The 17357-nt window shown below is 37.7% G+C and overlaps 1 protein-coding gene across 1 annotated transcript in view; it reads right to left on the bottom strand.

Moving 5' to 3' along the window:
• Window positions 1-10715, bottom strand: part of ece1 (endothelin converting enzyme 1) — a 41308-nt gene extending 30593 nt beyond the window's left edge. The window contains exon 1 of the mRNA XM_084739169.1: window positions 10559-10715. The gene's annotated coding sequence lies outside the window, so the exon portion shown is untranslated. The remainder of the gene's footprint in view (window positions 1-10558) is intronic.
• Between the last annotated feature and the right edge of the window lie 6642 nt (window positions 10716-17357).

Consider the following 17357-nt stretch of genomic DNA (forward strand, 5'->3'; position numbering starts at 1 on the left):
AAAAAGATAAGAAAAGTCATGTATGTATCCCATTATTTCATGCACATTACTATCTGGCCAGTATCAAGTTGTTTTAGACTGAATTAATGCAGGGTGCCTGAGTTATACAGGGCTCAAAACTTTTTCACCACTTTCCAAAAATTCACAAGGAAAAGCGCTAACATTGTTCTGCAGCAGTCATGCTGGAAAGACTGCCTGTAGAAATGTCTGCAGACATTTTTTTTTTAAATCAGCCTCTTGAGTGCCGGCATCGGCCAATAGAATCATCTCAAAATGCCAGATAATCTGCCCAATTAATCGTCTGGCCGATTAATCAAGTTATCACTGGAGATGAAGTTAAAGTTTGGTGCTTGCTATCACTCACAAATCAATAAATCTTTTACTACAGTGACTGATGTTAGACAACAACTTAATCTACGTTATTAATGTTTTCTGATGCTGTTGAAGGTTCGTTCACATCAATAATGTTTATAAAGGCAGGTAAATAGACATATATTTAGTCTATATGATTAGATGATGAATAAAAAGTTTATTTTTCATCTGTGAGTCAACTTTTAATAATAAAGTAAATCACAGACCTGTAATTAATACGGTCAAACAAATTATTGATTTGTTTAAAACAAATAAAATGTAACATAAAAACCAGTAAACAAAGGCCCCATGACTGAAACATGACACACTCCTGAGTCATGTTTACATCTGTTTTGCTTACCTTGCAGTGCCAGCGCTGTGAAGAGGGTATTGATTATCTTCAGCTGTCTGTCAGCCTGACACAGACACAGCTCAATCCGCACTTGATTGCTCAACACAATTGCAAGATTTCGAATCCTATATTTTTGCCAGCTGAAATACCCTACAACGAACATACTTCAGGTGAGAAGTCAGACTAAAAGTGCAGATGAATGCTGCAATCTCTGGACGTTTCCGATCATGCCCTGGCTTGCATCTTCCCATGTTAATATCCACTCAGCACAAGCCAAACCAGTGACTGAAGATAAATGTTTACTTGATGAAGCCAGATAAGATTTTCTTGTGAACATAACCAGGAGGACATTCAGTCGCAGATACGTGCTTTATTTTATTTCCCACTTGTTTCACGTAAACATGCCACGGAGAAAAAACCCTGTTCCCACCACAAGCATTCCAGAGGATTCCAGGCAAAACCCAGAGCCCAGATTCCTGTTAAATCTTGTTTTCTATCAGGCGAGATGCTGCAAATCAACTGAAGCAACACCAGAAGGAGGGGGGCTGTTGTTAGGATAATCTGAACTCTCAAACAACAAGAAACAAAATCATACAAATGTCCAAACAATTCCTCCGCTGGTGTGTTTTTAAACTCTGTTAAAGCCAAACAAGTCACATTATCGGCTTATAAAAGACTGTTGGGACTAAAGATGAAGGACGAAAGTGGTGAGACAGACAGGGAGAGAGGATTGGGGAGAAGTAAGAGGCCACCAATTGTTTTGAGTGCACTTTCAATTACATAAATGGCTTCAAATGACCTATAGCTGAAAGCAAAAAGAGCCTAATGGGGATATTGATGTTTGACTTTCCACAAACACACACACAAACACAGCAGTTGGTCTCCATCAATATTAAACCAACAGTTCATGATGGGATTACAGCTGTTCCATTCAACAAAACAAGGGATTCTTGCTGAATCACTCAAACTGAACTTTCGTATTACATGCGGAAAAATATCCCTGAGTTAACCTCTTCAACTCTGCAAGGATGTCCACATCCCCAGCCAATATCAGAGGCTCATTTTAAAGAGTGCTAGAGTGAAGATACTGGTATTATATGAAACTAGAAGACCTAAGGATTCTATTGGTACCAACCATGACATGTTGTGCTAGCGATACAGGACACAATTAGTGGAAATTATCAGTTTTGCATTACAATTTTCATGTTCACTTGAAAAAAAAAAAACTATCAAAACCATGATGATGTGATGTTTATTGAGGTATGTACCAAACTGGTCTGACTCACCATATGCACACTGCTGGTACAAGTCCTGCTATTGGTCGCTTGGTTGGAGAGGCATCGAGGCGTCTGCTATTTACTTTTTCAAAGTCCCCAGGAAATGAGAACAACCTCCTAGCTGCAACATACACACTGCAAACACACAGCAAATAAGTGCCTGGGACGCTGTTAGCTTTTCTTTTGCAGTGATGTAGTCATTTTAAATTTTATTTTAAGAATGACCCCTGTGGCTTGGTGCAGCTCGGTGCGCTGAAAGTGATAATGGAAAATGCAATTTGGCGAGGCATGGTTTGGCTTGGCCAAATGTGCCGGTGGAAAATGCCCAGTAGTGACGTTGAGGATCCTGAGGAAGAAAAATTTTAATTCTTGTAGAAATCTCCAAAAGCTAAAAAATGTTTTGGATGAAGTATAAATGTGTTAATTCTGCCTATTCTGTTTCTACACTTCAGCACACTGGGGTCCCTAAACAGTATGGATAAGACTAGAAAGCTGATACTCTTGTCGACTGAATGAGCCCGACCGTATTCGAATTTGATGAAGTTATTCCCCATAGTAGCCATTTCATTGTAGTGAGACTAGGGATGCCCCGATCACATTTTTTTGGCAGCAGAGCCCGATTGCTGATCGTCTTGTTTTGTTTGGTTATAGCAGCTGGTATAGCAGTATTAAAGGTCAGTTTAATATTGAGCCAAACCAGACTGGTAATACGAAATTTACCGCTAGAGGTCACAGGTGACTCAGCTGCTTCAGAGTGGAACATGATAAGAGTCCACGAATATGAGTCAGTACATTTTCCACAACACATTCCTGCAAATGATTCATGATAAAAGCCTTGTTCACGTGGAGTTTAGTTAGAATGTGACAATGACACTGTCTCATCTGAATAGTGGCTCGTCTTTTTGTAACATCATTCAGCTTTCGCAATCAGCGGCTAGAGAGCACTGATCCTAATCACATATGTTCACTGAATATCAGCTGCTAACGATCAGCGGCGGATCAATCTGGTCATCTCTAAATGAGTAATAAACAGCCAATAGTGACCTTCAGGATATTCACAGGCATTCAGAGGGCGGATGGCTTTCTGAGGTTTACTGACAATAAGATCAAATGCAGAAGTGATCCATCCAATTGCCTAAAAAAAATGCAATGTGGTGTTCGTCAAGGTCTTGGCGTTTTAAAGTGGTATTTTGGAGGGACTTTTAACCTTTTAAGCCTTTTTCAAATCCTGAGTGGTTAAAAATGGTGTGTAATAAATGATATCAACCCAAAAACTGCTGCAACAACTTATGAGCCATAACTGAGCATCGCATCACATACCTGCATACTCCAAAATTTCAAAATGTGAACAGACGCTTAAACAAAACACAATGTTTATTACAGATTTACGACTAAAAAAAAAATGACACACAGTGCTAAGTTGTATCTCAGATGGATCTTTAGGTTCCCAGCTTTCAGATAATGTAGGTTTATACCACTTCTGTCTGACACATACTGCTGACCTGCTTCTCCCTAAAAAGATTTTCTGTCCTCCTCCCATAAAAATGAGAAAAAAAAATGAGTGTATGTAAGGGAGGGATGGGGGAGTTTATGAGGTTAAGCATGTGGTCTGATTCTGATCATGATGCAGAGTAACAAATAGCGGTATCCACTGGCACAGGCCGTGTTGTTGTCACACACACACATTCCTCAGCACACATTCACTGTTTTTGAACACTTTCCTGGCACTGGGCTCTGTGCAGATGTTCTTGCACATGGTGCCACACAGATTGACCCCTCTTGAGCGTCCCTGCTTGGTGACACAAACCCAGCCTTCCCTTTCCTGTTACTCACATCTGTTGACGTACATCAGCCATTTCCTAGGTCTACGAACTTTTGTGTCTAATGTAATTAGTCAAGATTTCTGCCTCTATATCCAAATAGGTATAATCCCGAAACTAGGGCTTACAAAAAAAAATACTATATTTCTGAGGTCATCATCATGCCACAACTTGCTGCCATTATTAGAGAGTGAAAGCTGTGTTTATCAACATCTTTTGAAACTGTAACCTACTGAGAAGTTCATATTGGTGCCTTGAAGGCATGGTTCAGATTTTTTGATGTGAGGCTGTATGAGGTAATTATAGATATTATATTTATTTGCTCTAATAGATTTTGGTCGGCACACTCCCAGTTAGGAGAAGCAGAGAGGGGCAGTGGTACAGAAGTGAACCAATGAACTGCTGTGGATTGAAGTTTGCAACAAAAGGTACTTTAGCCTTTTAAAAAAAGGCCCATCTAAAATAATAAAAAAAAAAATCAAGATCAGTATAAGTGTACGCTATATTTATAATATTTTCAGAGCTTTCCCTTGCTGTTGGACATCCTTTTCAGACAGGAAACCGCTGTTGTATAAGCCAAATATGGGAGGGTGCTCGTCTACCACTGCCTCAATTTGTCAATTTGCTAGTGTTATTGTGTGACTGAGATGAATCCCAACTAACAGTTTAACACACCAAAGTCACATAGTAACACAAATTAACCAACCAATCAAGGCAGCAGTAGATCTCAAACCTCTGTGTACTGTGAGGTAAAATTATTGTTTTTGGCATAAGAGTCTGGTGGCTTTGGAGAGAGTGATATTTGGCTTATACAACGGGGGGGGGGGTCCTGTCAGAAAAGGCTGTCTGACTGCATGGTAAAAGTGGTGAAAATATTCTAAATATAGTGCACACTAAAATATGTTTTGTCACTGACTCTGTCCACAGCAGTGTACTGCTTAGCTTCCTAACACAGTACTCCTGCTGCTTCTCCAAGCCTCAAACTGGGGGCATCTACTTTAAGTAATACACTGAATATGGGCAGATTTGTGCCTGATCCAGTGAGTCAAGATTTCTATCTATATCTTGATTCACATAATCCTGAAACTTGGAAATGCATGTAAATATTTCAAATCTGAAGTCATCACCATGCCGCAACTTGTTGCAATGGTTGCAGAATGAAAGCTGTGTCATATAACATCTCTAGAAACCGTAACCTACTGAGGGCTTCCTGTTGATGCTTCATAAACTTTCTGAAAGTCACGCTAAGTGGCAACTGGGAGCCATTTGAAAATACAGAATGATGCTCGTAATAATAGTCTGCGGTCAAGGTCAGTTCTGGACACTTTGCAGCAAATCTCCCATTGTGTCCCGCAGAGCGTGAAGATGTCCTCCCAAAGAGGAGCCGAAGGTACAAGGGGTCAGAATCCCACGATTCTTGGAAGTGACGCGAGGCCACGGCCCTCGACTGAGGCCGTAAAACCACAAACATGCGTCAGTAATTCGTCACTGATCCTGCAAACCAGACGATTATTTGTAGCGCGGGAGGGGGGCATTCCTCCAAGAATAACTGGAGCATGTTTGTATTTGGGATTGGGTGCTGCGTTTGTGTGACAGTGACTAGTGTTGGACGGCTTAAAATGAGAACAGGACGAGCGTTTATAGAAGAAAATAAAGAAAAAAATGAAACTGGCATGACATTAGTGGAAGGAAGGAGACTGCAGGTGATTTACAGGCGTGTTTGACGTAAGTTGGCAGTAAACACATTTTGCATCTGAAGAGAGGCGGCTCAGTCAACCACCATGGTAAGCCAGTCAGATGTGAGGTCTAGATGTGGTTTCAAACCACAGAGGAGCAGTAATTAAAGACTACACACCAAAAACAAGCTAAGTCACAATCTAAGCCTCGTATTCTGTGTGATAAGATAGTTGACCTCTGTTATTGGAGTCATGTCTCTAATGAAATCCAACTTCTGCTTTTCAGTATTGGCCAAAAAGCCTGCTTGTAACATCTCTGCTACAGAGAGATTACGCACAGAGGGCAACCACAGCAAAGCAGAACTTCCTTTTCGGGGGGTAAAGCAACCAGTTAACCCTTTCTGCGAATCCCAAAGGAGAACACTGAGGTTGGGAAAACATTCCAGAGATACCACCATGCCAAATGTAAACATGACCACACTTCTTATTACAAGATTAAGCAAGTACAGCGCAAACAGTTTCATCTGATTCATTATCTAGCAAGAAGGTAAACTGATTGCAACTGCACGGTTCCTACGCCTCTTCTACAGTCAAATTCAAGCACTTTTCAAGTGTGTTTTCAAGCTTTTCCAGCACTTCACAGCTGTGGTACAGCAAATTATACAGATATACACTCAAAGTGATTATTTCACTTTTTTTTTCACATTAAATCACATATTATTGTGCTGTAATGATAGTGATTCATTCTACAGAAGGGTGACAAATTAAGGAAAACACTAAGTTTCATGTTTCAAAATGTGTCACCTGTGTAATCTGGCTGAGTCAATGACACAGCCACTCAAACAACTGGTAGGAAAACAACTTAAACTTAAAATCCGTTGTCTTTTTTTCTTTTTTGTTTTTAAGCTAATGCTCATTGAAATGACAACCTCCCAGACCGTCAATTAGCCTCCCATCAAGAAAGCACGCATGAAAAAAGACCGACAAATCACACTGAAGTCACCTTTACACTGAAAAAAACCCACTAACATCTGGCTTTTGTCTTCAGTGGTGAAGGATACAATCAGCATTCTGTCCTGGGTCAAATGACTCTGCAGTAGTCTCTGGTATTTATCGGGTTCGGCTCCACTTTTGGCTGGCAGTGACGGAAACATAAAACCTGGACGGAAACGCAAATTTTCACACGTTTTCAGTCGAGGCGATGAAGGCTACTACCCTCCATCAGAAACTACTGTTTGACTCGGTGCATTAGCGCAGCACATTGGGGTTTGCACCCGCTTGAAGGTGTGTATTTAACTGTTGACACACTCATCTTTAGTTGAGCATCTGAACGGTGGATAAACATTTTAGTTCCTTTAAATTCTTTACTTGTTCCATGTTGTTTTGTTATCTAAAAGCTTTTATTATGAAGCAGCAAAATCTGGAAATGTTGGGTTTTTGTCAACTCCTAGACAGCTGAAAGTGAACATGAAAAAGTAAAATACAGCAGGAGAGAAACTAAACTTTAAACGACAGAAGATTCAGCTAGAGGCTATAAAAGTGCTGAGAGCTGAACACAAAGAGACTTTAAGAAATGCCATCTTCCTCTCTGCTCTGCTGCACAGACATGATTTAAGCAACACAACAGAAAAAAAAAACAGAAAAGCAAACTCACTTTTTGGCAATAGGAAAAGAGTCAGTTGCCAATTTTCAGCCATGTTTTAAAAAAACTGCATATATGCCAGAATTTTTGTGTATAAATGGTATAAGCGTAGCCTCAGTGTTGTGCATTTTAGACAAATAGCCTGCAGCTTACTTAATTTCTTCATCTAAAAAGGGGAACTAGAAAGTCATTTATTATAAAACTAAAGCATTTACAATCTAAATCAGCTTCTAACACTATACAAAATCCAAGCACTTTTCAAACCTTAAAAACCCTACATTGAAATTCAGATATTTTCAAGGATTTCCAGTACCAGTACCAACTCTGTGTGTGTGGTTGTTTACTGCATGTCCTGTCCCCCTTGTCTTAATATGTGAGGTCTTGACCCTGTGCCATGTACAGTATGTGCTTGTGTATTTAAGTTGACTGTATGTTCACATATCAAACGCAACAAACAAGCAAACTGGGATGATGACTCAACACGTAGCCATTCATAAATACAGCCGCTAGCACACACTTTATCTTCTATGTTCACTGCCTTGTGTTTCTGCCTGAAGGCCACAGATAAGACAAAGTTGTCTCAGGCTTTAGCTCCTGACCTCTGACGTCAGGACAAGCTTTGGAAATGTCTTTCTTTCCACAGTACAGAGATGTTTCCTTTGGAGAAAACACCCTGATAATGAAGTGTTAACAAAAAAAAGCTTCTTTCCCAGGCAATCGGCTTTTCCCCTGTTCCAGAGTGGGATTGTTAAACTAAGGCCGGGGGACGTTTACCAGATTCATAACACTTTTGGTTTATTTTTAGCCATGCAAATGAAATAAAGAGCTTGCATTTCCCCTCACATGCAGGCTGCAGCTCTGAAATTCTTCAAATTCCTGGCCGCCAGAGGACTCTAAGTCATTCTTCTGTGCACGTTTCAGGTACTCTGACGTATGTGCAATGATCAAATATCACCCAGACAGGTCTTATGTCACCGTCATGCACTATATCTACTCCAAGCAGCCAAAGTTTTATGTTCGATCGGCCCCACCAGGCATGCAACGTCCAATAAAACATGTCATGATGCTGTCTACTTTCTTAACATGTTTATATTTAGAAATAACTGTAAATTGTGTGATTTTTGCAGCACTCCTAGTAAGGTCAGGATTAAAGGAGTGGCACATGGAAGCTTGCTTACAATGAGATTTTCGGCCAAGGCACAGACAGATAACAGGAGATTATCTGTTCCTGCTGTTGTTATGGCGCCCTGCAGCACATTCACGATCACACCTAGGTAATGAATAACTGCAGAGTAAACCGAGCTCCACGAGTGCAACTCATCCAGAGCTGTGTAATGTTATTAAACCAATCAATCACTCCCTCGGGCTTTAGCTTGTACTACAATTACTGATGCAAAAAAAAGTTCACTGAAGCAAGCCTTCTAAAATATTCAGTAAACATATGAATTTGTTTAGTGAATTAGGCATTTTAGCTACTTTATGGCTAAAGGAACACATAATAAAATCGAACTAGTCCTCGATTAAAAGGAAAAGCCATAACAGAGAGTAAGAAGGCATAAAATGTCTTCCTGTTTATCACAGACTTCATGTCTTGCCAAGCTGACTTTAAAGTGATGCAATCCACATTTTGGCAATAAATAATGTAATTTAAACCATCTTTCTCGACATCCCAAATCTGTTTTCTACCTTTATTGCTTTAATTTGAAGCACTTTGTAACATCTGTTTTGCTGTATAAATAAGAGCTGCTCGCTTGCCACCATCATTTTCTTCACCCTTTCAACTGATTAACAAAATGGTCCCCCATTGTGTGTTTTGTGTGGGCTTGTGTTGGCAAGCATGAGAGCTTACTTCAGGAAAACAAAGGAACCAGCAGAGTAAATTCTGCATTTGCCATCGATCTTCTAAGTTAGTTTTTCCAGGTCAAAGTTAGTGTTCCCTTAAAAGTTATTTTTGATGGATGATCTTTTTTTACACAGCGTCTTACAATCTCCCCTCCAAGTCCCCGTAAGATAAACGAGCTTGCAACAAACCAAACCTAACATTTAGACAGTGAAGGTAAATATTAATTTGATGCCGCTGAAACAATTAAATCAAGCAAAACAATCATGTAACTGTATTGTGGCTACACATAAATGTGGGGGTTGGTTGCAGCTGGTGGATTTATTCAGCCTAAATGCTAAAGTGTTATACAGGCAACAGAAAATGATTGAAATCTAGGTGGTGGATATAATTTGATAATGATGATATGACTCACTGGAAGTTGTCTGAGTCAATACGAAACTCAGACAGGGAAACTTTAAGTATGTCAAAGTTCTCTTTGAGGCACGGGAAGTTTGTGAAATTAAAAATGTGAGATGTAGTGTGAAAGAGCGCTAACACTTTTTGACCACAATGTAAAGTGACAGCAAATAATTGGAGTGAAGTCATCACAGAAATATATGAGATGGAGAGGCTGACTTTCCTGATATTAAAGGGATATTCACCCCAAAACCAAAAGCACATATTTTCCCCCTGTCCTATAAAGAGTTTTGGAGATATGAGCTGTAGAGATGTCTGCCTTCCCTCCAATATAGTGGGGCCTAAATGACACCAAAAATCTACATTTAAAAATTTTAAAACCAATGTCTCTTTCCAAAAATAACGACCCGGTTACTCAAGATAATCCTCACACCTTGCTGTGAGCAGTTTCATGTAATAGTTTGCAGCAGAGTCTAATCCAGAAAGAGAGTAGCTCCAACATGAATTATTTTTTTTGGTGCATTGAGCAACACAAGCCGAGTGCCATTTACTCCCACTATATTGGAGAGAAGCCAGACATCTCTAAAACTCTGCAGCTCACACCAAAAAACTCTAGATGGACGAAGAGCATGTCAGGCCAGGGCACATTTATCTTCCTTCCTTCTTCTTATGCTCTACCAATCATGTTGACATAAACAAATTATGAACTACATATAGTCCATATTCTATAATATATAATGTCTGTTATGTGACAGTTTATGGATACCATAATGTCTGACAAAAATTTTGTTTCAGTGTTGTTTTATGTCAAAAACTATAATAAAATCTAAACAGAGACTACTTAAAAGTAATGCAGCAAAACGTAATGTCTATATTGGATATTAGACAGATTTCAAAGGAGATTTAAACACAATGCAGCTTCAATAAGGTCGCTGAACTCAAGTACACATACAGAGTATACATACTCTGTAGTTTATAAGAATTATAATCGCAGAATTACATTAGTTTTATTTCTCGGAGGACATTTACTTTCATGTAAACAACAGAAACACAGTTGGGATAATCAGTTCCAGCCTGGTATTAAACACATGTGACGCTGTGTCACTCCATTAAAAGATGAATTTACCTAATTAAGCGTTTGAGGGTTTGACTTTACATCGAGTCTGAGTATCGTGAACGTTCAGAGGACATGTTTACTCACCCTGCTGTCTGTCAGATGGTCCGCAGCCACTGCCGCCGTGACTCCGGTGTGCTTTCTGACCGGGGACAGTGAGTGAGGCTCAGCTGAAACAACCAAAGAGACTGCGCTTCACCGTCAAGATAGTTCACTTCACGTCCCTCTGAAACTTTCTCCGCCGCGCCGCTACCCCGGAAATCAGCTCGCACGCGCGTAAACATTGAGGAAACAAAGAAAAACACTCTGCGGAGGCGGTGTTTGACTAATGTAAACCTTCTCAGGCACAATGATGTGAACAAACTGTTGTGAGCCAAACTCTAAAGGACGCTTCACACACGTAGAGGATAATGTACAGCAAGTAAGTCATTATTGTGAAATAAAACACAACAAGATGATGTAGGACCAAAAATGAAAAAAAAAAAAAAAAAAAAAATCAGCAATTTGACACAAAATATAAATTTTCAAATGATTTTTTGTGACTTAACAATGATTTTTTATTGTCCATTCAGAGTCTATGATCAAAACTGTGCCCATAGAAACAGGCTGTTCTTCCTAGCAACGGTCTGCTATACAGAAATAACAGACCTTAGAATGTTGGAATTGACCAATCAGAATCGAGTATTTACTGAAGTCATGAAATGCGTGGGATAATGTACAGTGAGCAGGTCATTATCGTGAAATAGTTCTTGACAGCATGGTACAGGCCTTGAATCTCGAATCATACTGGAAGGGGTTTATTTCACGATAATGACGTGCTCAATGTACATTATCCTGCTTGACAAAAACAATAATTTGACACAAAATACTAAATTTAAAATGATTTTAGTAATTTTTACAATGATTATACGGTTCCTCCAGAGTCTATGATCGGAACTGTATCCATAGCAACAATCTGTGTCTGCTATACAGAAATAACAGACCTTAGCCATGTAATAATTCACAATAATGACCTGCTCACTGTACATTATCCTACTTATTACATGGTTTCTTACCAAAACAAACAAAAATACAAATCAATAAATAAATGGCACAAATTTATGTGACACAAAATATTAATTTCAAAATTCATGGCTTTATTTCGCAATAGTGACCTGCTCACTGTACGTTATCCTGCTTTTTACATGGTTATGTACCAAAAATAATCAATAATTCGACACAAAATACTAATTTTGAAATAATTTTAGTGATTCAACAATGATTTTATTGTAACTCCAGAGTCTATGATCAAAACTGTATCCATAGCAACGGTCTGTTCTTCATAGCAACAGTCTGCTATACACAAATAACAGCAATGTAATAATCTACATTAATCGGTTACGTCAGTTATCAGTTACTTCCTCCAGGAAGTTGCGATATTGTGATTGCAGCAGTTAACGCAATTCAAGCAGTTCTTGTGAATTTTGCACAACCTTGCACTTTTGTCCAATCACCGCAACCTTTCCACAAATTTAACCAATCATCGTAGCTTCCCGTGAGTTCTACCAATGATAGCAGTCCCCCGCTCAAACATCATCTTAATGTTGTATTAGTGTTTTTTTAGTTTTATTTCTTTTATTTTGTCACAGGTTCTGAAAGGAAGACACAGTTTATCATTGTTATTGACATTTATCAATGGTCTTTCCACTTTTATATTTTATAATTTTGTGCTGTCTTGACTGGAAAAGATTTTGCTTCTTTGTGGAACACCCCCACAGATACGTTTCTATGCATTATAAATGATGCAAATTTTCAAGTCTGTACTTGTGTGCTATTGAGAAGTTAACCAAAATGTATTAATGGATATTTAATCAATGACTGCACTTCATCTGGCATTGTTTTGTCTAGCGGAGCCGTTTTTTGAATAAGGAAATTTAAACTTATACTTAAAAAGAGATTAAAAATTTCAAAAAAAAAAAAAAAGAAAAATTGTGTCTTGTATCTCATAAATTATCAATGATTAATTAATTATTAATGTTTTCAACTATTGGTGAAGGAAAACACAAAATCTGCAGCCCTAGTTTGGAGAGGTGACTGTGACATCACGGTTAAAAGTAACAAATACTCTGAGTAGTTTTTGCAACAAATGCTTAGTCCTTTCACTGAAGTACACTTCTAACACCAGTACTTTTACTTGCAATTGAGTAACACTTTAGCCATGTAACAGTACTTGTACTCAGAGATTTCCAGCACTCTTTCCACCACTGGTCATTACTCTAACTTGTGTCTGACAGGAGGAATGCAGGACTTTTACCTTTACCTTTAACCTTTTTTCCATTGTGGTGGTTCTACTTTTACTTAAGTAAATGATATGAATTTTTCTTCCATCTTTGGTTTCACGTTGTTTTCAGCTACGAGGAAGCAATTGCCAAGGCCAAATTTGGTCTCAGGGACAGCAAAGTAGCTGTTATATCTTATCTTAAAATGAGCAGTCTTGTTTATTGGTACATTTTTATTGACATACTGGCTGACTGGACAAATTGATCATCTTACTTTAAAACTCTTTAAAACTCATCTATGGCAGTCCATTTTCTTTTTCACCTCACTTGACAGAATGTCCTACATTATCACAAACACATTTTGGTCCATTTTGATTAATAATTTGCACCTGATGGAAATATAGGCTACAGCTAACCTCTATATGACTTTGAAGCCAGTGATGGAGAAAGTGAAGTAAAATCTAGGACAATACCACACATTGAAAATACTCCATGACAAGTAAAAGTCCTGCATTCAAAACCTTACTTAAAGGGACAGTTCAAACAAAAATGAAAATTCAGTCATTATCAACTCACCCTCATGCTGACTGAAAGTCAGGTTAAGTTTTTTAGTTCACAAAACACTGCTAGAGTTTCACAGGAAAACAGCGCTGCAGAATCTTGGCGGTGACCAGTTTTCAAAAGTAAAAATGCAACCAAAAACAGCAACAACAGCAACAACAACAAACAATATAAAATGCCTCCATACTGCTTGTCTGGTGTTACCCAGGTCACCTAAAGCCCTAACTTGCCAAGTTGATTTGAAATATACCATGTTTTTAGCCTAAATCTTCACTGGGCTTTAGGAGACTTGGATTACACCAGACAAGCAGTATGGAGGGTTTTTTTGGGGAGATTCTGCAACGCTGTTTTCCTGTGAAACTTCAGCAGTGTTTTATGGACTAAAAGACTAAACCCAGCGACTTTCAGTCGGCATGAGGGTGAGCAGATAATGACTGAATTTCCATTTTTAAGAAACCTATCCCTTTAAGCAAAAGAATGCAGGTATTATCTTCCAAAAAAGTAAAAAAAAAAATCATAGTGATGGACATTAAGGGTATGAAAACTTGTATTCTAAAATATATAACTGCAAAAGGTGTCAGACAAAAGTAGTGGAGTACAACATTTATCTCTGAGATGTATCTCAAATTGTACAGCACTTGACTAGATTTAATTGTTTAAATGTACCTTGTTAAGCTAGTTACAATACACCACGTCCACAGGTAAGTAAGCTAACACCTCACTCTGAGAGAACAGTGAATAAATCAAATATGAATGAGGAAATGAACTCACCTGCTAACTTTACTGCCTGTCCCAGTGTGTCAGTTTTATTTTATTTGTCACCACTTTAGTGTTAACATTATCTACATTTCTCTTTAAGCCCTCAACGGTTACTAATGTTATAAATTCAAATTGTACAGCAATGATCACCATTAACATTACCAAGCTACATGCATAAGGTGGTTGCTAGTGGTTACTAATGTCATAAATTCAAATTTTACATCCTGTCTTGGGCGTAGTATGTACATCCGACCATTACCGTGAAATAGACTATAGACTCTATGACCATTAACCTCTGTTTCACCAGCTAGCTTTCTAACAGCAATCTTTGCTCCTCTATGAAGTGGTTTATGTGTCTTTACTGTTATAACACTACACATTGCTATCAACAATAAACAGCATTATAACCTTAAAATAAATCAAACCTCCCAGCAGCAGAAGCATTAGCCTAATATATAGTGTAGTGTGGAAAAAAAAAAATCAGAAGCTCATTTGCCAGCTCAATTAAATCTCTGTTTGTCTCACTGCTTCTGCTCTAAATATTGATTTTCCAGGCAGAAACGCCATTAAATACTCAGAAAGAACATAGGATGAGTTTGGTCTAAAAGCAATCGAACATATATAGAGGCTTTACACACAAAAAAAATCAATCATGTCTGTTCTTTAAAAGAAAATGACACTACAGTGGGTTAAAATATCCCATATCAGATCCTAACACATATGTTATCGGGCTTGAGGTCTTTTTGGTTTGGTGGTTGGTTGCTGAATTCTATGCTAATTAGCAAACTGTGAGGCTGGGGATATGAAGAGGCAAAAAAAAAAGAAAGAACAAACATTGTGTTGTATTGTTTTATCCCATATTTTTATTGTTTACCTAAGTGTGTTCAGCTGCGAGCTGTGAGCTGTAGAAACAGAACAGGCCTAACAGTGACATCCAAAGGAGGCCACAGTAAACAGCAAGCAGCCTGTACTGAAAATGTAGAATCAAATCTAATTTACAGTCGGTACATAAATGAAAGCATACAAAATGTACCCAGATGGAACAATATTTGTACCAATACTTGCTACCTACACTTGAGTAATTTGGCTCCATTTCATGCTTTCTTTAATACTTCTTCTCTAATACATTTTCAAGGGAAATATTGTACTTTTTGTTTCATTAGATATACTTGACCACTTAAGTTTTCAGTTTCTTTACAGATAAAATTTTTAAATTCAGAATCAGTCCATAAATTTGGATGCATTTTGAGAGATGTTTTTGTGGTTGTCACTGAGTTTTATTGTAGCTTTATTCTAATTTTAATGTATCACTGTTTAAGATAAAATGAGATAATCCTTTATTATTAGTCCCATAATAGAGGAAACACAAAAAATAGAAAGAAGCATCAATAAAACAACAAATGAGTAAAAAAGTAATATAAAAAGCATTTTATGAACAAAGGGAGATATAAAAAGAGGAACAGTATAAACAAGAAGACATACAAATTACTGGAATAATGTAATCAAGCGTAAATATACAAATAGGAACAGTGTGTACAATATAAACAATAAACAGACTCAACAGTTGTATTTACACCTTTGCACAGAGGGAATATTGATACTGTATTCTTTTTTCTTTGCATTATTAGTTTTGTGTTGTTCTGTATGTATTTTCTAGTTGAGTTTTGAGTATTTTTAAGGACCATATAGAGACAAGCACTGCAAACTGGCTTAGGTAATAAATCTCGTGGTATGTAGCATGTGGTTGATGATTTATGTTTGTCATTATATACATGTTAATGCATCAGTAATAATGACCCATTACAATATACTGTATAATATAAGGGAGACTGGGGATTGTAACAGGGGTCAGTTGTGACACATTCAATTCCTCCAATCAGTAACAAGCTAGAGTGATGACACTTAATCTGCACACGCTCTGTAGGACTCTGTCTGCTTGTGGAAAAACAGGGACATGTACATTATGCAGATGCAGCATTGGCCTTTGGATCATATGTCAATGATCAACCCTTGAATATACTGTAACACAACTCGGTGAAATCAGCTGAGAAAGGTAAATGTTGTGGTGCTTTTATCCAGAAAACCGCAGCTCCCCCGCTCACATGTATTTGCTCGGAGGTCGGTCTCACCCTGTCCAATGTAGAGGTGATGTTGACATGATGCAGCAACAAGCCGAAGCGGTCAATGTGTTGTCTATAAGGACCAGGATCATTTCACCTCAGCAGAAGTTTTCAACAACAAACTGATTTGTAGGTATGAAAGTTAACTAAATTTTAATGCAGAATTACTTCCAACTTAATTCAAATAATTAAAATCTAGTTTCAGCTACAATAGCTGCCTTGTCTTGTGCAAAAATAGAAATAGATGTTTGCTTTTAATGCATATGATGCCAGACATCTAAAAGAGTTTTAATCTTATACAAAAAACATCTCATGTTATTATTTTAGATACAGAGGTTAATATTGTTTATTTTTTCAGTATTACAACTACCCCCGGCCACTGTAACAACTGCCCCCACCAAAGGGGGAGCTTTAACACAGTGACTTCCTGCATTCAACATCAATATAATTTTTTCAATATTCTTTGCAATATAATGTTCATTGTCATGCAATATCAGGCTTGTCTTATGGTCACTGTCATGTTTTAATATCATGTATATTTTATATTTAACTTCTTTGATGCTCCATTGTTGTTATGTTACTAAAATTTTGGAGCAATCTGGCACAAGACTCTCCTACAGGATTAATAAAGTTTTTATCTTAAACAAAACAAACAAACAAAAAAAAACTATTAAAATTGTGATGAGGTGATATTTGTTAGGATCTGTACCAAACATGTTTTCTTACATCTTGAGAACAAGGTTTTTGGGGCCAGGGCATCTCTGCAGAACCACAGTATTTTCATATAATTCATTGTAAAAAATTTTCAAAATAAATAAATAAATCATGATTTGGTTCCTGCTCTGTGATTTGGATATTGCACTTGGCCATATTACGATTTCGATAATATTGCGAATAATTGTGCAGGCCCTTGTGAAAAACATCAATTATATCATTAATTACTGCACATATGTATGTTTTTTTATATCAAAAAATGACAAGTGTACATCAAATAGTCTGCGGGTAGTGAAGGAAAATATTTTAAAAAGTTACAATTTACCCTGGTCTCCCCTATTATTGACTGGGCCATTCTTCTGCATGGGATCTGAAAAATACCTATGTAGTTTTACAAATATATAAATAACTAAGTACTTGCACCACTACTTCGTTACAGTATAATTACGTTGCTCTGTCCTTGAAGCAATGCCC

The sequence above is a fragment of the Lutjanus erythropterus genome, chromosome 2 (assembly GCF_056507025.1).
Source record: "Lutjanus erythropterus isolate fLutEry1 chromosome 2, fLutEry1.hap2, whole genome shotgun sequence".
In the NCBI taxonomy this organism is placed as follows: Eukaryota; Metazoa; Chordata; class Actinopteri; order Lutjaniformes; family Lutjanidae; genus Lutjanus; species Lutjanus erythropterus.